This window comes from Meriones unguiculatus, chromosome 10 (genome assembly GCF_030254825.1).
Source record: "Meriones unguiculatus strain TT.TT164.6M chromosome 10, Bangor_MerUng_6.1, whole genome shotgun sequence".
NCBI classification, from domain to species: domain Eukaryota; kingdom Metazoa; phylum Chordata; class Mammalia; order Rodentia; family Muridae; genus Meriones; species Meriones unguiculatus.
Window position 1 is genome coordinate 38,699,808 of NC_083358.1, and position 22,241 is coordinate 38,722,048.

The 22,241-nt window shown below is 45.4% G+C and overlaps 1 long non-coding RNA gene across 1 annotated transcript in view; it reads right to left on the reverse strand.

Annotated features, from left to right (window-relative positions):
- Positions 1–1,601: 1,601 nt before the first annotated feature.
- Positions 1,602–22,241, reverse strand: part of LOC110548864 (uncharacterized) — a 60,886-nt gene continuing 40,246 nt past the window's right edge. The window contains exon 3 of the long non-coding RNA XR_009594610.1: positions 1,602–5,396. This is a non-coding gene — a long non-coding RNA (uncharacterized LOC110548864). The remainder of the gene's footprint in view (positions 5,397–22,241) is intronic.

Below are 22,241 nucleotides of genomic sequence, written 5' to 3' on the forward strand. Positions count from 1 at the left end.
ATTATTGTTTCTGCTATTCCTGGTCGCACAGGCTTCTTTTAGGAGAGGAAAGCAGTTACTGAAGATATTGATAAAGTGGTCAAAGTGTTCAGAATAACTGACTATTGAATGTTCATCCCTAAATGGAGGTTCTACATCACCCTCTCCAAGCTTCACCAAACATTGCAGAAAAAGGGATAAAAGGAAGGGGGGGGACTGGGAAGAGAGGAGGAGGGGCCTATGACCCAGAAAGAGCTAAGAAAGAGGTAGAATCGTTTTTTATTCTCAAAGCATAATGTAATCATTGCCAAACCTTAAATTAGAGCGGGATTTGTCACAGGATTGATCCTACTAACTTTCCCTCATGGAGGGCAGGGAGGTCTCACAAGATGTGTACTCGAGGCTGTGCACAAGCAGCTCAGAAGGCGGCACACTAGGCTCTCCAGAGAACTCTTAAGGTCGCTCCATGAAATACAGTGCTCTTCCCCTCCCCAAGGACATGGGGGTTAGGGATTGCTCAGGAGGGCTGGGACTCTTGTGGTGGCACATCCACCTGCGAGTTGTCCATGCTCCTGTAGGCCACATTTGTCCATGTGTCCGTAAGTAACCCCAGTTAAATTCATTGGTTCTCCAAGCTAGACTTGACTGAAAACTCTAATTGGTCGGTTACTGGTGTATTGTCTGTGGATAACAGACTTTTGTTCACATCCCCAGGAAAAGCAAGCCCAACAATTAATTCATCAGCTTCTCTTCATCTGGAAATGTCTTAGTTTCCCCCTCATATAGTTTTGATAGATACAAATCTCTTGACCAATGGGTCTTTGTTGACAGTGGTGATAGTGACAGTGGTAGTTCATATAGTACCTTAACTATGTCACCCCCACCATCTTGCAACCTCCTAGTTTCCCACTGAGCAACCAGTTTGGCTGAGATTCTTTTACGTGAGGCAAATCCCTTCTTTGTTGTTGATTTTAAGAGTCTCTGTCAACCATCAGTGTGATTATATACTTTGGTGTGAGTCTCTTGGTGTGAGGCTTAGCTTACTAGGAGGTTAATAACATTTAAAGTTTGTATATCCAATTATTCAAATTTTGGAGGAATTGAGCTGTTATCTCCTTTCTAAAGCCGTGTGTGTGTGTGTGTGTGTGTGTGTGTGTGTGTGTGTGTGTACATGTATGTATGGACACCTGTGGAGAGCAGAGAGGGCAGTAGGTCTCCTGGAGCTGGATTGCCTGCTGTTGTGAGCTTCTTGACATGGGTCCTGGGAAGCAAACTCAGGTCCTCTGCAGTATCAGCGAGCTCTCTCAACTGCTGAGCCTCTCTCCAGCCCCATTATCTCTCCAAACAAGCTCTTTTCCTTTCTCTCTCTCTCTCTCTCTCTGTCTAGGGCTCCCACAGTACTAGTGCTGATGGCATTTATTTTAAGTCTTTGTCTAGTAAATATGAAGTCTCTGCTTCATCAAGAGAAGTTTGTGAGCTGGACACAATGGCACTTGCCTGTAAACCCAGCGTTCAGGGAAATAGAGGCAGGTGAATTTCTGTGCCACAAAGCAAGTACAAGACAGACAAGACTACACAGAGAAACCCCGTCTCAGAAAAGTAAAAAACAAACAAACAAACAAGAAGTTGTGTTACTTTATTTTTATCCTTTGGTGGGCTGTGTTTTCCATTTCTTTGTACATAGTATGACTTTGTTGTTGAAAATCAGATACTTGATAAAACAAAAAAACAAGCCAACCAACAAACAAACAAAACACAGCCATGACGGCCAACCTTTGCAAAGGACTTCTTTAGCAAAGGATGTCTTTTAGTAATTTTCTGAGTTAGGGGACCAGCCTGAGGAGCAATCTTAATGTCTCCAAACATGTGTTTCGGGGGTTTATGTGACTTTTTTCTCCTCCTTCCTTCCTTCCTTCCTTCCTTCCTTCTTTCCTTCTTTCCTTCTTTCCTTCCTTCCTCCTTTACAAAAATGCAGTGTATGTGTGTGTGTATATGTGTGTGTGTGTGTGTGTGTGTATGCCTACAAAGGCCAGAAGAGGGCATTAGATCCCCTAGAGTACAGGCCGTTGTGGGTCCTGGAAACGGCACTCTGGACCTCTGGAGTGCTCTTAAGCACTGAGCCACCTCTCCAGCCACTGTGTCACCCTTTGCAATGCCTCCCTTAAATTCTCACCCCAGCTTCTCCTTAGGGGACACAGCTTCTCCACCTGCAGTCTCTTGCCCTGAGTCTGATGAACTTGCTCAGCTCACAGCTTCTCACTTGAGATCTGTTAGGCAAAACAAGCACTGTCCTTCAGAAAGGCCCCCAGAGAGGCCGGCAGCAGCATGCTGCAAGAACTCTGTTCTTTCCAGTGTGGAGGAAGGAACTGAAAACCAGAATGCCACCTTCTGCAGACCTGTGTCTCCCTCACAGCAGCACTAGCCTGTGTGTGTGCAGTTGTGTCCTAAGCTCACTTTGTAAGAGAACAATGCGCCAAGACAGTGATGGCGGACACGGACAAAGGAGCTAGTCTGAGACCTAATTAAATTGAACCACATAGCTGACACTTTTTGTAGACCAAAGAAGCTTTGGCAACTTTGTATGATTCAGCCCAGGATTTTGAAAGTAATTTGGGACTCAGGACTTACTGCAGAGAGTGAAAGAAAGGGAAGGAGTGGAGATGGTTTTGTGAGCTTTGCTAGGTAAGGAGGGCGGCCTGCTCAGCATAGGGCAGAAGGAGCCCAGCGCGCTCACCCCTCCACACTCCCCCACCCCGCATGCTTTCTTCTCAATTTCTCTCTTTCCCCCATCTTTAACTTTTCAGGGGACACAATTACCATGGGCTACATGCTTATCATTAAACATGCGTTTCTCCCACCTGGCTGCCTGTCTGACGTTTTAATGGTTTTGCTGGCTTAGCGTTTCATGGGCAGGGCACACAGAAAGAACATACTTTCAGCGCACAGTTTGAAGTCCGTGCACACTCCCTCAATGTTAACGCCATAGCAACGCGCCCTTAACTTTTTATTTCTTTGAGCCCGACCCTCATCTGGAAGGGTTCTGGGCCACATTTTCAAGCACTTTGGTGCCGATTATCATGAGGCTCCTGAGTTTATGGAGGGAAGGCTAGGAGCGGCATGCTGGAGTCTATGCTCAAATTACTATCCTAAACGACTCCATGGGGGGTTTCCTTCAGGGGTCACTGAGAGCCAGAGTGGAATGTTTTTCCTTCTCCGATTTATCCCAGGCCTTGGGGCACGAGAACCATAAATGCAGGTAATGTGTTTAATAGCCAGATTCTCTCGGCTCATTTTCCACCTCGCCCCACCCCCAGTGATATTCATGAAACTTCACAAAGCTGCCTGGAGACACATTTTGCACTACCCCTGTTTCTGCAAAGGCCAAGAGATTCAGATGACGGAGAGGCATGGAAGGATGGCCTAAAGCATAGGACCCTTTCTGGGTGGCTCTGTGGCTCACGCAGACTCTCAGGACCGTCAGTCCAGCAGGGAGGTCCGAGCTGCAAGGTGTTTGTCCATAGACAGTAAGTTCCCCATTGCTGGATGTCCAAGCAACCTCCAGTCACGCATGGCAAAGCCACTTGCTACTAGAGATTCGTACATCTGCTAGGAAGCTGAACGAGACTACACTCCCCTGGTGTGCAACTTTTGCTTTTCCTGGTGTCAGTTACCCGTGATCGAATTTCAAATGGAAAACGCTAGAAAGAAAAACCTCACAAGTTTTACGTTGCATGCGTTTCTGAATAGTCTGAGGAAATCTTACTCCATCCTGCCAGTCACGAACCATCCTCGAACCAGCTATCCTTGTTGTGTCTACTACCTGCTGGGTAGCCATGTGATCACCTGGCCCATGACATCTACAGTGAGGACAGCTCAGCACTTGTGTTCAAATGGCTCTGTGTCATTTCATCTCATCTTGCGGGCACCTGATGAGGCATAGGAAGGGTGTGTGCAGCGAGAGAGACGGGTGGAGATCACACTCATACAGCTTGGATTAGTGTGCATTGTTACAGCTGTCCTCTCTTATTACTCTTTACCACATTTAATCAATAGATCAAATGTCATCATGGGGGCACACAGGCTGCATATTCCATTTTATCACAGTTTCAGGCATCCACGAAGGTCTTAAATGGATTTCTCCCAAGCCAGTCACAGTGGTACACACTTGTAATCCCAATACTCAGGAGGCAGAGGCAGGTAGACCTCTGTGAATTCAAGTTCTGCCTGGTCTACACAATGAATTTCAAATCAACCAGGACTACATTGTGAGATCCCATTTAAAAAAATGGTCCCTCAAAAGAAAGGGGAAAAAAATACAAATACATAAATCATAAAGCTTATGATAATGAATGTTTTTTGAGACTAAAACCCTCATTGTTTTAACAAATATGTAATATATTTATTAGACACTGCCAGAGCTTATTATCAGTGAGAGCTGGCCTCAAGGATGGAACAAAGACAAACAAAGATGGAACAAAGATGTGCACACAAAGAATGCCTTTGGGGAGCATCCGTCCAGTGCAAACACAGTGACACAGAAGTCATCTACAGCAAGGTAATGACCATAGCTAAGGTTCTGGAGTGTTTAACCAGGGCCTTTGCACAGACACTTCCAGACACTCTGAGGTCAAGCATCCCTTTACAAGTGATCACACTCAGGGTCCCTTGAAACTGGAGTCACAGATAGCTGCAAACTACCATGTGGGTGCTGGGAATTGAACCTGTGTCCTCTGGAAGAGCAGCCAGCGCTCTTAACCAATGAGCCATGTCTTCAGCCCAAGATATAGATGTTTTTAAAGATATATTTATTTATTTAAATTTTTTATGTAGAGGACTGCTCTATCTGCATGTTCACCTGCATGCCCGAAGAGGACATCAGATCCTAGTATAGATGGTTGTGGGACACTGCCGTTGCTGGGAATTGAACTCAGGACCTCCAGAAGAGCAGTCAGTGCTCTTAACCACTGAGCTATCTCTCCAGCCCCCAAGATATAGATTTTTAATCTCAGAAAGTTTAAGTAGCTTCATGTGGCTGGTGACTACTGTATTGGGCAGCACAGACCTGGCTCCTTAGGAAGCGGGATGCCCACCGCCCACCGTGTTCCCATTAGAACACTAAGAGAGAACTTCAGGATGTGCATTTTGTCTCAAGACCTGACTTGAAATAATAGAGCAGCAGCGCAAAGTCCCTGGGAACAGCTTCATGACTGGTTGGGAGGCCCTGGATAAATTCCTTAGCTTCCCAGAGCCTCAGTTTTCTCGCTGCGGCTTTAACATAGCCATCCTTTGACCATTTTCTTGATCCAAAAGCCAAAGTGGAATGGGGAGGGTCAAAACTTCAGACTCAAAGGAGATGCTGTGTGAGCAGAGTGGTCCACATTTTCACAAATTATCAGGAGCGTCCACCTGCCCAGGGCCTGAGGAGAGAAGAGAAGAATATTTACCCCCGTGTCATCCTCCCTCCCACCCCAGCCCGCCAGGCTCCTGTGCCAAAGAGATGAAAGTCATTCTTGACTTTTTAGACTCGCTGCAAAGCATGAATCAACAAGATAATGCTGGGGGTTGGGGTGGGGGTGGGGATGGGGATGAGGTGGGGACAGTCAATATTTGCATCCTGTTTTTAAGGCTGTTAAAATGCACATGGACCCCAGAGAGCACAGACTCTCTTATTTTCTTTCTTGCCTTCCAATGCACTTGAAAAGGAAACTCCTTCAAAATGCAGGAATGCTTTCTAAGGTGGCTTTGGATTCAACTTGATGTAATGGCTGCTGTGGGATGTCCATGTCTGAGCAGTTTGTCGTCGATGTCACTGAAAGTACATGACCATGGGCAAGTGTCCTCTTTGAATTTGATTGACAGGGGGAAGAGGGGTCTTTAAAATGTCTCTTCAGCTCTGAGATTCAGCCTTCACTGTTACAGTTTCTTTTCAAATCAGTAATGTGACAGGGTTGTCAAAAAACTTGGGATTAAACAGCTCATCCAAAAACTCAGTGGCTGCAGGTGAGCAGGTGGCTGTGTGGATGACTGTACTGCCCACTGCCTGAGTGCGCTTGCTGCATGTTGCCAGGCGATGGTACCCTGTGGGGAGCCAACCTTTGCCAACAGATCCTAGCTTTTTAAAGCAAAACCAGGAATCTGGATTTTTTTTTTTTTTTTTGGTCAAACCTCACAGTTTTTAAAGGTTGGCTCAAAATACTGTACGCTGAGCCAACAACCTGTTGGGTGAGCCCTGCCCTCCACCCACCCCCAAATCCAGGACCAGATCACGGAGCCAAAGGAGCCCTGATCTGGGAATGGTCACAGAATGTCATCTTCAGAAGAAATTCTGGTGTCAAAACAGTGCAGGCCTTTTGTTGTTGTTGTTGTTGCTTTACTCCAGTTCTTTCCGCTAAAAATCAATACAGTAACCTTTGGCCCAAACCGGTGAAGTCCAGGCTGGGCAGGAAAACCAAAGCAAACAAGAGTCCCGTTCTCTTTCCGAGAGTCAGCACCCCTGTGTAAAGAGTGCCGTCCAGAGCTCTGTGATGGTTCAACTTTCCAGGTAGTTGAACCCCAAAGGCCCTGGTTAGCATCAGTTCCTGGGCAGCCAACCTATCAAACCTTTCCCATGGCTAGGTCATAGATAGAATGGCTCTCCCAGAATTGATAAGAGACAAGTACCCAGGAGGAGTGATGGTTTCCTACCAAGTCAGTCCTGGAAATGGAGGGAGTTGAATGCTTGCTCCACAGGAGCCTGTCTGTATCCTTCCTCCCCAAGCAACCATCCCAGTCTATGATATATGGATAGTTCCACTTCCTCAGTTACTGGCCACATTCTATAAACCAACAACATGAAAGCTCCATTCGACCAGAACCCTTGTCTACCTCATCCAAAGCTGACTTTCCAGCCATCGTAACAGCCAGGGCTACTGTCGTCCCACAGGGTGACAGCACCTGCCCACACCAAGCTGTGGCCTCCTCAATGTTGAGCTCTTCTGTTCATCCTTGAGTCTACACAGTATCATCCACTCGCTGCTGCCACGTGCCGCCACTGGTGGTCTCTGAGTTCTCAGCTGTATGATTCTGGGCCCCAGAGACTGGGAATGTTAGCAGCTGATGAATGGTTGCATCTCCAGAACCAGGAAGTCCATTGTTCTCTAAATCATTCTGCTGTTTCCCTGGGGGTCTTTGTCAGACAAGCTGCTTTTCAAACCAGATTTTTACCTAACCAGATGATTTACCTCAGGACTGCTGTTATCCCGTGGAGTCACACATGCTAAGCCTGCATCCCCTTCCAAGCCACAGCCCCGCAGCTCACAAGCATCATGTCTCCTTGAATCGTTTTTAGTTTAGTTGTTTTTTGTTTTCTTTTCAGTAAAGGTCAAACATAAACATAAACATTCTTCATTCTATCTCCTAAAAGTGGACAGTGATACCCAGGAGTAGGGAGGAAGTCGAAAGAAAATGAGAGACAGTAACCAGGAAGTCCTGAACACAGCGCACAGCTGTTGATGGGCACTCTTGCTTTCAATGTGTGTTTTAAAGCCAGATGGTCCGGTATTCCAAAACGTACCTTTCTCGGTCATGTTTGGATGCACACATTAGGGAAAATAATCTGTGTCCTTGGTCCTACCCACATTTTCATACAAATGCATTCACTAGCTATATACTGACAGAACATCTTGGCCCCTGTCACCCCTAGGATTCTAGACTCGATGGAGAACATCAGGTGCCTCTGTGCGTGTGCGTATGAGTGTGTGTGTGTGTGTGTGTGTGTGTGTGCATAAAGTGTGATTATAAATATGGGCTTTTCTTCTAAAACATGTCTCTGAAAACACTTCTAAATAGGTGCAGGACGCTGACATGACATCATCTCAAATGACCCAACCTCCTTGATGTCCAGAAAGTCATGAATTTTTACAAAGAGCAGAACTGTGCCTGTCTTGCTTCTGGGGATTCCCTGCTGGTTACGTGACGGTGCTGAATGGAGTAAAGAGCTGCAAACCTAGACAATGGCTGTTAGGTGCCTGGCCACCAGCTTACATATCTAGGTGGGCCTCGTGAACTACTCACCAAGACTTCACTGGTAAGATCCAGCACCCTGGATTCAAAAGAGCAGGTTCAAAACACCAGGAAGTCAGGTGAGTATATGTGCCATGGTATGCGGCTAGCAGAATTTTTATGGTGCAGAATGAAAACTGCATATTCAACCAGAGACCAGGTACACTTGAACACTAGGTTATTTTTCTCTTAAGTTGTTTATTGGACAAAACAAAGTTGGATCTATTTAAATCTATGTAAGGGATTTTATAAGAGATTGTCTCAAATGCTTGGATTGAACAAATAGTGCTAGTTTAGGAAAACTGCAGCCCGAAATAACTCCAACTCTCTGGTTCGGGGTGCTAAGGAAGGTCTTCTGGCACAAGCAGCAAGGGAAAACACTGAAGACAGACAGACAGACGCTCTTCTTGGGGGCATGCACTTCCCGGAGCAAGTGCTGAATGCTGCTGTACACACAGCTTTCAATGATTGCTAAGGAAGCCATGGACTGAGTTGTTGCATGGTCGCCAGTGGCAGCAGCACCATTCATAGACTAAGACAGGCAGTTCCTCAGCCCAAAGGAGGGCCTTCTTAATGAGAACAAAGGGTCTAGTCTTTCAAGAAGACATACAGTTAGGAACATAGAGGCACCCGACAAGAGAACCTAAAATGTATCAAGTGATAACTGATAAAATTGAAGAGTAAACAGGCGACATAGTAATAACAGTTGTTATTGACAACATGGGCCACACTCACACCAAGTCCGTGAAATTACACCACAACTGTGAGGAAGGCAGCCCTGTACATCATCAGGAAGTACTACCTACTCGCACTGGTCAAGGACTTCCACACCAACACCGCATGTCCACAGGGATCACCATGATTCCCAGCAAGGAGTCCTCCCACAAGCTAGCTGGCTACATCACACAGCCAACAACATGGAGGTCCTAGAGCAGCAGTTCTGTCAGGTTGCAGGAGGAGGAGGAAGGATAATTATGTTCCTGAGGTCTCAGCTCTGGATCAGGAGAGCCCTACGGTAGGTCCCGATACCAAGGAAACACCGAGGCTTCTGGATTTCCACAGTCTCTCCAACCTGCAGGTCACTCCGCCTACAGTTGGGATGAATTTCAAAATACCATATGGAACCATTTGTATCTGCTATGTAATGTTTTCAATAAAACTGGGAACAGCTAAGAATAATATTATTTAAGTACTTAAAGGTGTCACTCTACGTTGTGAATAGAACAGTTAGGCAGAAGGTCAGTAAGAAGCTAGAAGACACAGACAGCACTCCAAAGCAATATCCCTGACAGACATTTATGCAGAGCTCACCACCCCAAGATGACAGAGATGCATTGTCCTCAAGTAGACTTGCAGTAGTCACCAAGGTACCCATATACTAGCTCATATGTTAGAGGTCAGGGCTTCTTGACTTGATGAAATGACGTCAGAAATACGTAACACAAATACACGTGTAGAAGCCATACATGTTCAGAAATCACCTCACCTGACTAAACAGTGGCCAACAAGCAAACCATGAGGAAAACCTGAAAATGCTCTGAGATGAATAAAAACGAATTGAATGTACAGTCCACAAAAACTTATAGGATAATGCTCACAGAAGACTTCATGTCTATAAATGGCTCTTGAAAAAGATGTAGGGTGGGAGAGTGACGACTCTGTGGCTAAAGGCGCTTATTTCTCTTGCTTTGGTTCACAACACCCAATGGTGACGCACAGCCTGTGTATTTATATACTCAAGCACACACAGGAAGACAGAATTCTTCAAATAAAGAACAAAGATATATTTCATTGATCCCTGGGATGGAGAGATGGCTCAGCTCCTGCAAAGGGGTCCCAGCACCCACAACAATCTGTAACTTCAGTTCCAAGGGAGCCGATACCCTCAGTCCTCCTTGGGCACATATGCGCTGCACAAGCAGACACACAGGCAAATACCCATACACATAATTAAAAACTCTTTTTCAAAAGAAGCTGGGTGTAATCCCAGAACTCCAGGAGGCAGAGGCAGGCAAATCTCTGTGAATTCGAGGCCAGCCCAGTCTCTAAAGTGAGTCCAGGACAGCCAAGGCTACACAGAGAAACCCTTTCTCAAAAAACAAACAAACAAACAAACAAAACACACAAAAAAATCAAACAAAAAAACCTCAAAAGAATAAAAGTTGATGACTTAAACTTTCACGAAACTAGAAAAAAGAGCAGATGAAATAAAAACAATACAAGGAAAGGAATAAAGATCATAGTAGAAATGAAAATATCATAGCTTAAAATAAACAGAAAAAAATCAATGAAATCAAAGGTTGGTTCTTTGAAGAGGTCAACCAACTTGACAGACCTTTAGGCCGACTATTAAGAAAAAAACAGAAAAAGGCTCAAATGCTAGAGCCAGGAATGGAGCCGTGAGCCAGGGGGGTTGCTCACCCCACAGTATAGCACCCATGCCTCCTGCAGATGCTGACAGGCTGACTCCAAGGTTTACACAGGAAGGTAAAAGAACAATAGCCAAAAATCTTCAAAAGGAAGGACTGCTACTCCTTTGCTCCAGACACCACAGATGTCAGGCTGCCCGTGTATCAGCCTTAGGCTCCACCCCATCAGCCTTCAACACAGCTTCTCCACGTTCCCATATGAATCTGAACAGGCTTGCTGCAGCAAGGCACTGCATTCGTACCTGCTCTGCTTCGTGAAGACACATCTTTCCTCCTGAATCTCTAGAACCTATGAGACTGTCCCAAAGAAAAAGGATCATTCATATTTTGGATAGATGGGCAGATGATACATGGATGGATGGATAGATGTATGGGTAGATGGGTGGGTATGTGGACGGTGGCTTTAGACTCATTTGCCTTTGCACAGTGGATGAGGCAGAATGATTTCCTACGTGGTTAAAACAGAAAAATCATTCAACTCACTACCTTCAATACTGGGGATATCATTCATGAGTTGTAATAAATGGGCATCTAAATATCCTCTGGGTATAGGTTCTGATATCCTAGGAGTAGGTGGGTTTAACCAACCTTGCTTAGCATATTTGGTAGAATTATCCCTTTATTTTAAAAGGCAATATAGTAGAACTCTGCACCAAAACTTTCAAAACAGCCCAAACGGCAGTGTCTGAGCACAATACCCTCACTCTCTACAGCAACTCGGAGGCCCTTTTGCAAGAAGTTTGCACACAGTCCCATAAGTACTCAGAGCGTGTTCAGGGCAAAGATAACATCCCCCAACACTGTCACCCTGTAAACAGGCTGTAACTTTCATTTTCTTTCTGTTTGGGGGGGGGAGGGGGCGGGGTTGGGAGCCATGCACTGTATGAGGTAAGCCGCTGGCCTTGCAGCCATGGCTGTCCTGGAACCCACTCTATAGACCAGGCTGGCCTCAAACTCACAGAGATCCACCTGTCTCTAACTCTCAAGTGCTGGGATTAAAGGTATGGGCCACCATCACCCCCTGGCTTAAATTACATTTTTTATTACTGACAGAAAAGGACATTGTAGATAGGAGCGCCTGGAGTTTGAGGGATAGTCATGTGGGTAGCAGAGGCGGTGAGGAAATTTCTCTGGTCATCAGTATCACTGAAAGAAAGCTCCTAGCACGTTCCTGACTCTCCAGTTCTAAGATAATTCTAGTCTGAAACTAGATTTGTTCTTAGAGATTTCAATACAGAAAACAGCTTCGTCTAATGTCAGAATTTTAAGTCTTTTTTTTTTTTTTGTTTTGACCCAGACACTCACTCAAGTTTCTTACTCTAACTTCAGCCATGAGAGGTTGGAGCAGGGCTGGCTTCCACACAGTGCCTAGGAGGCAAGAGCAACACCGGCTTCTTTTGAAGCTTGCTCACAGATCCCCAAAAGCGCTTAATTATCTGGCTATCGAGGCAACGGTCTACTTTGTATGATAATTTCTTTTTTCCCTCGGAGTGCTAAAGACCACAAAACCCCCAACTGTGCCATCGTGGGGGGAAAATCACCCTTATTAATGAAAGACAAATCAGACTTTTTAAGTAAGAAAGTTAGACATTTCCCACTGGTCTCCTAGGACTCATTTTTATTATTCTAGAAATGCTGTCGTTAAAATCATCTATATCTTGAATCTACCTTTTGAAGTACCCCTTTATAGCAATTCTACAGAGAGTTTCCTTTCAATTACCATTAAAAAAAAAAAAACTTAAAGATTAGCAAAAAACTGAAACTTCAGCGTGAACCGGGATTAAGATTTACCTTTTCCCTAGGATTTTTCCTCCCCAGTATGTAAAGACAGAACTGGACACCATAGTCAGAGAGGAAACATGTCTTTTTTCTGAGGCTATGAGGTAGCTCGGCTGTGGAAATGTGCTCTTGAATGGCCACTTAAATGTCCTTAAAGGACACTTCTGTATAGCTTCAGTCGCCGCCAGTGGGGTACATTTTCAGGCTGTTTTTGTTTTGTTTTGTTTGGAGCTTAAGTCCAGGTTCCATGCCAGCAAAGTACTGTAGCGCATCCCCAGCCATATACATCTACTAGAAAACTTTAGCTGCAGCACATACCATGGGCCAAAGAACGTGAGAATCTCACTGTCGGGAACCAGGCGAGCTAAGCCGCACACTCCAGTGTTATCACTGCCTGCCGGATAGGTGCCTGTGCACTTCAGAAGAGGACTGAAATGCCTGCCTCCCTGGGAAGTAACGGGACGAAAGATTAATTGGCACCATCAGTAGGATCACCCAGAAGCATATAAAAGAACAAAAATCTGGAATTCCAGTGACACTGGAATCTCAGGGGATGTCTCACTCCACACATTTTAATCCATTGCACCTTTAAAAAAAAAATAAGACAGAGTCTTGTGTATCCCGGGCTGACTTCAGTATAGCCAAGGATAACCCTGAAATGTGACTCCTCTTTCTCTTCTTCCTGAGTACATGTGCAAACATGTACCACTGTAGTGAGAATTTTGGATTTGCAGTTCCTTTTAAAACACAGAAATATTATACGAATATGTTTTCATTTTAGTCCCAGGTGTGGAATATGGGGCTCCTTCAGATCGCCCACAGGAGCTGACTATGATTTGCCTCGGGCTCTGGTGGTGCATGATTTTGTCAGATGCAGGCAGTGTCTGCATCTGCATGATGTTTGGAATTCTGGGGACTTTACAGACGGTAAATAAATGCTAGAACCCCATGGGGGTGGGGATTGTTGGTCTTCAGGGGGTTTGGTTAAAGGTTTGTTAATAGTTGTGTGCCAAGAAAAAAACAACAGCAAGAAGAAATTAGGTATCCTGACAGGAAGACCAAACTTGCCCTAAGGAACTTGACACCCCTAATCAGCAAGAAGTACTCTAAGGATAATGTTGCCCCCTTTTCAACCCTTGACTTTATTCAGGGATCTCTTTCCTTTTTTATCCGTTTTTCTCTCTTATAGGGTTGGGGGTTAAAAAGGTGGAAGAAAGGGGGTGGAGAAGGGTGGAAGGAGGAAGAACCCACAAAGCAGCTAAATCCAGCTACATTCCACCTTTCCTGGATCCTTCAAGGAGTGGCAACATTCAGTTAGAACTTAATAGTATGGTTTTTTCCTATGATTTTATTAATAATAATTCCTATTATTCCTATGATGATTTTTCCTATTATTTTCTGTTTGTACAAATTGATTTTAATCTGTGAATGAATAAGAATTTATTTTCAAAAAAATGTGTGTAATAAATTTATTGAATCAGAAGGAAAATACTAAGTATATATGAGTCTAAGAGGTTCATAGACATGACAAAAATCATGAGAACAACACACACACACATGATTTAAGTTTAGAAAACCCTAGCCAGCCCAGCCATGGTTTGAGTATGAAATGGCCCCCAGACTTGTGTGTTAAAAATTTGGTAGGTGGCGGGACCTGTTTAGGAGGTTAGGTATAGCTGAGGAAAGTGGGTCAGTGCAGTCATGCCTTTGACGATTAAACCTTTCCCTAGTTCTCTCTCCTTCCCTACACACGCCAGCCATCTTGGAGTGGACATCTCTGCATATGCCTGCCCACTGTCATGCTCTGTGTTTCCACTGCTTCTGGCAGTAGAGGCAGTGACAGTAGATTCAGAGCCAAAAATCAATCCTTCCTCCTTTTGAATGGCTTCTCCCAGGCATCTGACATGGAGATGAGAGCCTGAAGAACACACCTAACGGTAAAGGACCAAGGCCAACCACAAGGTATTCTGCTCTCTGGTACACAACCCATGTAGTGCTTGCTCCTTCACGTGGCCAACTCCCAGGCAGAGGAATATGGTATCCAGTCTTGACGAGCAGGGTGAGACCCTACTGATACAGCAGGGAGACGAAAGGGAAAGGCCCTAGGCAGTCTAAATATTTCCAAGAGAAACCCATTTATGGAATCTGTCCATAGGGTTAATTCTGCTCTGGGAGGCAAGACTCGGCTTCCAGAAGAACCAAGTGTTTGTTCTAGATGTCAGGCTTTTTCTTTTTGTAGCAATCTGCCTATGACTCCAATAAAAGCAGCTCAGGTCTGGCCTCTTACCTCAGTGTCAGTTTCCAGGGAATAACCTTAAAAAATGAGAGATAGAGAGAGAGAGAGTGTGTGTGTGTGTGAAATAAGGGTATCACTGGGCACTGGCAGGGATGGGTACCAAAAAGAGAGTTGAAAAGCCACATGGGACTAATCTTCAGCCTTCCAGCTTTCCTGGATGGGTATTTGGGTTATAGTTGACAGTGCCACTCCCAGGGAGGAAGGAGGCATCAAAACAGAGATTCTGAAGTCTGACACTGTGGAGATTTTAAAGCAGAGACCATGTCATTGTGGGAGGTCACCACTGTAGACTATGCTGGAGTCCTACTGTGTCTAGTCCACAGAGATCTGTAGCTCCTTCCCACCCTGACTCCAGATGCTGCCAAGAGCCTTCAGGAAGTAAAGTCAAATAACTGGATTAAAATATTCTTAAGAGGTTCTTGCATAATGTACAGAGTTTGTAGGAAAGTGTTTCACCTTGGTGCTAAGGGATGCAAGAACCAAAGAGTTTATTCTGCAAGGTTTCTGGTTAGGACAAGAGCCTGATACAGAGCAGATGCTTGGCTAGCTTTTACTGAGGTCACTGAGGAAATGCCATGGGCCAACTGGTAGCCCTCCCTTAGTTCCTTTTCTTGTTAGCAAAGCCTAGGCTGTTATTTGTATCCAAAGACTTCCTAATATCTTTAATATTCAAAGTGACAAGAGACTAGACCAGCTTCCTGTAACAGGATTTTTACCAAGTTTCTTTTCTACCCATCCAACCAGTGAAATGGTCACGATGCATGTCAGGATGTAGTAAGTTGCAAGGGAACTTGGGAGGGCCACGTGCAATTTAAATGTAGAAAAGAAGAAAAATCAATACGTCTGAATTGGATGACTGTAGTTTATGCTCTACGTGAATCAACTTTAGTACATGATTCTAGTTGGTTTCAGCTGGTGGGGTGCAGTGTAGCTCCTGCCCTGTAAAGTAGACTTTATAAATGTGTAAAGACTGGGTCAAGGGAGAATTTGTTTTGTTCAGAGTCAGTCAGGTCTGGTAGAAACAGGGGAGGGAAGAAGAAAGGATAGGATAGGATGACGCAAAGTGATGTGTCTCCTGGCTGCTCTACCAGCCTCAGTTTCTCAGTGGAAGTTCACACATGACCTCTAAACTGCTTCATGAATTGACCCCTGAAAAGTCATGTGCTAGAAGCAGATCTCACTGTGGTGATGACAGGTGGCATAGCCTGCAGGCACTGGGGGCTGGAGACAGGTAAAATTAGGTTTGTACCAGGAACTTTTTTTCTTGAGTGTGCATATCTTTGCACTTGCAGTCACCATCTATGTCTCTCCAGTTGGCTGGTTATCTGGTCGACCCACTAGTTGTTTGGTTGATTTGTTTTTGTTTTCAGTTGGTTCATTCTTTTGTTTTTGGAGGGGTATGTATTGGTTGCTTGGTTTGGATTTTTTGGGGGGGAGGTTGTTTTATTTGAGTTTTTTTTTTTTTTTTTCCTGAGGCAGGGTCTCACACAATAGCCCAGGCTAGTCCAGAACTTACTATGACTTCACACTTGTAGTGTTCCTCAACCTCCAAAGTACTGATTACAGGCCTAAGGCCCACATCCAACTTGCTGTATCTTGATGTTCTCTGTGAGGCATTCATCAGAACCATTTGCATACTAATACCATGCTCTGAACCCTTTAGAACTGGAGTCAATTGACCTCTGTAAACGCCCCTAGCCTCTGGCACTTCATCACAGCAGCACAACGAAGACTGACGTACCTGCTCTAACAGCAAGTAGGGACTTCTCCTCCAGCATGGAAAGAAATGACAAGACGGCCAGACTGATGGAGACCATGGGGAAAAAAGTAATTGAAACAACTGGGCTTAATAGCATTTGGTGTTGTTCAAACACTTCACAATCAGTGCCTGCCGGTTACTCATCTGCTCTGGCGTGGCAACTGCGTTTGATAGGTGCACATGCCCTTCTCCATTGAGCTTGGCCACTGATGTTGCTAGAAGAATTGCTGAGTCTGCTGGAGCCTCTCTAGCCTGGGCAGTAGAGGGAGGTGGGCCGTCAGCACCCCTAGATGTAGGCTTGTGGTGATTGGGTGCACATTGGCTCCCTCGTCCTCTCTGATATACAAGTCTGAAATGAATGTTCTGTGTCGAGTGAACCCCTATCCCCACAGTGAAGGCTCCTGTTTCTTTGGCCACTTTCCTTCCTCTCACATTCATTTCCTATTACATTTTGTTGATTCAGTTTGTCTGCATACACACGGCAGAGCGCTTGCCATGGTACTCCTGTGAGGGTCAAGGAACGACTTTAAGAGTTAGTTCTCTTCTCCCACAGTGCAGGTCCCAGGGATCAAACTTGGGTTGTCAAGCTTGGCTGCAAGTACCTTCCCCTGCCTTCTCAAATTCCTATCTTGCTTGTTGTTCTAAGAATGTTTCAGGATGTTTCAAGGGTCAAAATCTAGTAACATCTACCAATCTATCTTTAAAAATAAAAGCAAACAAACAAAAAACCAAACCAAACCAAACAAACAAAAACACTATAGGTTTTTTGCCACCTATCTTCTTTTAAGGCCTGAAGGACACTAGTGAGCCAAGGAAAAGACACTGACTTCCACAAGTCAGAGCCAAGCACTGACTGTCAGATCTCTAAAGGCAATTCGAAATCTTCTGTAAAGGTTTTGAAATCACATGAATGCAAAAGCAGTGTGAAGCCACCTTGCAGCCATAGACTCACAGATGAACCACAATTTTAATGCTGGATGTGGAATTTTCAAAGTAGCCCTTGATGAGGGCAGGGCAGAGTCTAGAGAGGCTGCCGATGGCCTAGGAATGTCAAGCCATGTTCGCAGTGGTTGATTCAGGAATCCCCGAATCTAACACTATCCTTGCACTCTTCAAATCAGAGAAGAAAATGCCTCTGCCTCCACTAGAGTAGTAGGCTGCCATGCATGGATGTTAGTCTTTTCCGGGAGGTGCCGCCGATACTTAGGAATGAACACTGTCTCTGGCTCTTTGCTGCCATTGTGGGTATCTACATTCTGCAGCAGTTCTGAAGATGTCATCCTCTTCCCAGGCTGAATGCTGATACCTCTGCACCCTCCCCCACGTTAGCTTGATATCCAGATGTGACTGGAAGGCTAGAGAGACTCCCAGTGATCAATGACAGCTCCAATCAAAGCCACCCAGACAGGCCATGCACTCACATGGCTCCTTGATATAAAAGGTGTTTTATTTCCCATCCCTTTATTTTTGTCACTGAAAGAATGCTTCCCGTGTGTGGATTAATTAAAGTGTAAACATTAAATATTGATTGATGCATTATCAGCATGGAGCAGTAGCCTCTCGACAGATTGATTCCCGCCGTGATTTATTGTCATATTCGGGGAGTCATCACACTTGATAACCAAGAGGGACCACCTGCCTCCCGCACCATGCCATCTCCACTCCCTTCTCTTTTTCTCCAGTCCCTCCTCTTATTCTTCCAGGTGACATCTGAGTTCCAGTGACGAAAACATCTTCATCCTACTGTCGAGAGAAAAGCCTGTGGCCCGACATATGTTTTGTGTGTGTTTATGTGTGCGTGCGCGCGCGAGCCTGTGTATGTCTCTCGGGCAATTAGCAAATCAATTGATGCGACTGAACATAGAAATGGACAAATCTACACTCTTCTACGGGGATTTCTGGTTAACAGAGTTGGCCTCTACAGCACAGTGTGAGTATGATAGTGAGTAAACTGCAGACGTGGAGAGAACAAAATAATACAAAGGAAAAGAAGGGTTCAGTGTCAGTCTTCTCGCTTCTCTCTGGAACTGGGCAGAGGAGGGCAACAGAGCGATTCATAGTTACAACTGGCTGTAAGCCTCTAAGGCCATGAATCAGCAGAGCACCTTTTATCAGGCCGCCTTGCATAAAATTGCTGGTTTTGTAGGTCAAGAATGATCAAATATTGACAGTCTCACAGGGCTCAAAATTATGTATTTACCCTCCCTTATGAAATAGGGTATCATGGTCTCTGTCTATTTTGCTTTCAGTATAAAAATGGCAGTAAAGGCCAATCATAAGACGTTCTCGTATAGCTTTCATTTGTATAAACTTGTACTTAATTTCCTGTGAAAAACCCACTCCAACCTGTGAGGTACCCACTATCATTTATCAAAAACCTACCCAACCAAACAAGGCTTCAAGTGGCCAGCAAGTCAGGGGAACCTCCATCTGAACATATACCTTCAGAGTTAACCCCCTGTCACCCAGGGCCTGATGCGTAATTGATGGCACACGTGGGCCAGCAGCCTCAGGTAAGCCAAAGACATGGCTTTAAAGTCCTCCAGTTCCCTAGGTACTTCTCCTCAGCAGTAGAAAAGGCCAGAACAGCACCCTGACCAGAGACAGCACAACAGAGAAGTGTTTGCTTCCTGAGCTGCTCTAAACAGAATCCCGGAGTCAGGACCTTCTGAGAGAAATGAACACAGGAAGTTTCTGCTCTCACCAGGGCCCGGAGGCCTCTACTCACCATCATGCATGCCTCTCCCAGCCTGCACGCTCATGTGCATGCATGTGTGAGTGTGTGCCTATGTGTGTATATCTGCATTTGTGTGTGCCTATATATATACATGTACTTGTGTGTGTTGTGTGTGTGTGTGTGTGTGTGTGTGTGTGTGTGTGTGTGCTTCAGAGGTGGTGGAAGTAGTGCTAATTGTCTGGCCTCTTGCGTTGAATGTTTTGTTCATCTTTTTTCAGTGTCCTAGTAGATGAGCGCACTGAGCCTATAAATTGCCCTCTGGATATTACTTTAGCCACATCCCAAAGATATGTGGTATCACTCAATTCCAATGGTTACTTTACACTTCTCAAACCAAGAGCTAGTTGGAAAGATGGTTTGAAACTCCTAAGAAAGCACATCTGCATCATATTTTCTAGAAACACGACCCCCCAAGAATTCTAAAATTAGTTGGGCTTCTCAAAACTGTCCTTTTCAAATCAATTTCGTAACTTTTAAATTTCAAAGCTACGGTGGTTTCAACCAACACTGTCAGGAGATGTGCCCAGTCCACAGCTTTGTTCGGCCACAGAGCAGAGCAGATACAACCTAAAGCCTCTTAGTAAGTCTTAGTAAGACTGCTTTTCCCAATGATATTCATAGCTAGTCCAGGTGCTTTGGGAAAAACAATAAATAAGAGAGAATAAAACCCCTGTTCTCGTGGGCGCTTGCTTCTCGAGTCTTTGCTTCTTTCAGTGAGGTCGAATATGGGAACCCAGAACCCGGAGACAGGAGCAGAGCCTGGGACGCAGAGCAGTGGCAGCTACAGCCAACCCCTACGTCAGTGGAGCAGACCTCTGTCTTCAGGAGTCCTGGAAATTCTTGTAGGCCTTCCCCACCAACTCCTTCGAGAGCTCAAATAATTGGGAGGGGAGCTACACACTACTCCCTTCTAGAGAACTTGGGAGTCCTCTCCCAAGATACAAGACCTTCCTTCCCCCAGACACCCGCTGGACTCCCTCCATGTCAGGCAGAATACTAAGCAGCTTCACCCAGGGTCTCTTTTTACTTTATCCTGACATGGATGTACCCAAGATTGGCATCTCAGGTTCATGGTGTGAGCTCACTCCAAGACTAAGTTAGGATCCAGATGATTTTTGTTTGGTTTTGGTTTTCTTCTTAGGAGGAACATTTGGAGGAAAATCTGAAAGTCACCGCTTTACCATCTGCTGCTGTCCAAATATGCAAAGGTTTTGTTTTGCTTCAAGTTGGGTTCTTCGGGGATTGGGTTCTTAGAGATTGAAAATGGGGCCTCAGGCATGGTAGATTAATTCCCTATGACCGAGCTGCATCCCAAGCCTGTGTATGCAAGCCTTATGTCAACCTTGTCACCATCGTCATAGCCATAGTCTCCAACATCTCACCAAGAGGCAGTCATGTGGGACACGAGCCTTAGTGGGACATGCTGTATTCCCAGGATTTGGGAGACTGAGGCAAGAGGATCAAGAGTTTGAGATCAACCTAGGCTACAAAGCAACTCAGCCTCAAGGAAAGAGAGAGAGAGACAGAGACAGAGAGACACAGAGAGATATAATAGAGTCTATTAAATAGAGATTCACCTTCACTGCACCTCAGGGGCAGATCACTTAGGCTTAGTCCACCCACTGGGTGATGGTGCTGCTCAGTTTGTTCTTCTGTCCTGCAAGAGACCTCCCAGGAGACAAGCATCACCCTGCCCTGCTCATCCACAAGTTGATGACATCTTACCTCCCATAGGCTGGATGTGACTTTAAACAGAGGCCCCAAGGAAGGAATTTTGACACCTTTGGTGTGACCAGAGTTCTGTAACTTAGACCCATGGATGATAACAGATGGACCTAAAAAAGTCTACCTGGTAGTGAAAACAAAAGAGGAAGAAATCAGATTTACAGGAGTATTGGGAATAGGCCTGTTGCGGGGCGGGGCTAGGAAGATTAGAGATCAGGTTTTGTTGCTTCAGAAAATCCCTGCCCAGAGGTCTCATGACTTAGGGGTGGAGGGTGAAGTCCTGCAGCACAACCTGAGACAGGAAGCTGAATGCCTGGACGTAGTTGAGGTCATGCTCAAGAGAGAGAGTGTGGCAAGAAAGAGAAGGGAAGGCCAAGCAAAGCTGTGCCCTTCAATACAGCCGAAGCTTGGTCTAATGGAGATGAAGATACCCCCCTCCTCCCCCAAGTGCTCCTTGGATCACCTCTTCAGCTGGGACCAGCTGTGCATTGTGGGCCACTTCAGGACAATGGGTCTAATTTTCCAAGGGCAGTGGCAGCTCTGAGCCTCTGGAGCTGCTGGGGAGTAAGTGCCTTGACCCTTGACCCAGCAGAGGTATGTGGACCAGGCTTCAGTATAAATATACACACAGCACACAGAGGTCTACTGTGAAGACTGAAGCTCTGTCTGCAGCATGCGAGTGGCCACCCACTGACCCTAGAATGGCTGGTTTGTGGTGATGTTCGAAGACCACCTCTCTTGGGTCGTGTTCCATCCCTAGCTGTTAGCACCACTGTGCCCCTCACTGCACACATAGAACTGTGGTCACACCATTGCTCAGCAGAGCTTTCTGTGCAGAGACGCCCCTACACATGACCAGGAAAGACCTCATGAGCGTTAAGGCATCAGTCTGTCTATCATGCAAGAGGAAGAGCTCCCCTAGCCTAACACCCCTTAAACATACTGCATGATTTGATGTAATACCTTCAAAGGTTGCCTGATCTTTACTCTCTAAGAGGACACAGTTGTCATCCAATGGAAGATGAATTCAAGGGACCCTCAGATGGCACACTCTTACCAAAACCAAACAACAGTAATGACAAAAACACCTTGTTTCTGACCCAGGAAGACAAGATGGAGACTACAGCACTCAGCATTCCAGTTTCTGTTTTTAGTGGGTTCTAAAGGTTTTTAAAGGGTCCAGATGGCCCCTGGATGGTCTCGGCCAGACAACGTGGGAATTTGAGAGCTTTACTTATGCAGACAATACAAACATCACCCTGGGACAGTGGTCCCTGAATCTCCAGAGGATGAATCCAACATCCCAGTGTCACTTCCCTGTGGGCAAATTTCAGACTAACATACTGTGAGACAAAGTGCAGATGCCTTTATTAAAAAGATTCCTGGGAGGCACCATAGCAGAAGCTGCTATGTCACATGGGGGCCAAGGCCCCTTTAACACCCACATTAATTCGGAGACAAAGAGATGCAAGAAAGTCATGCCTGGGTGGCCAAGGA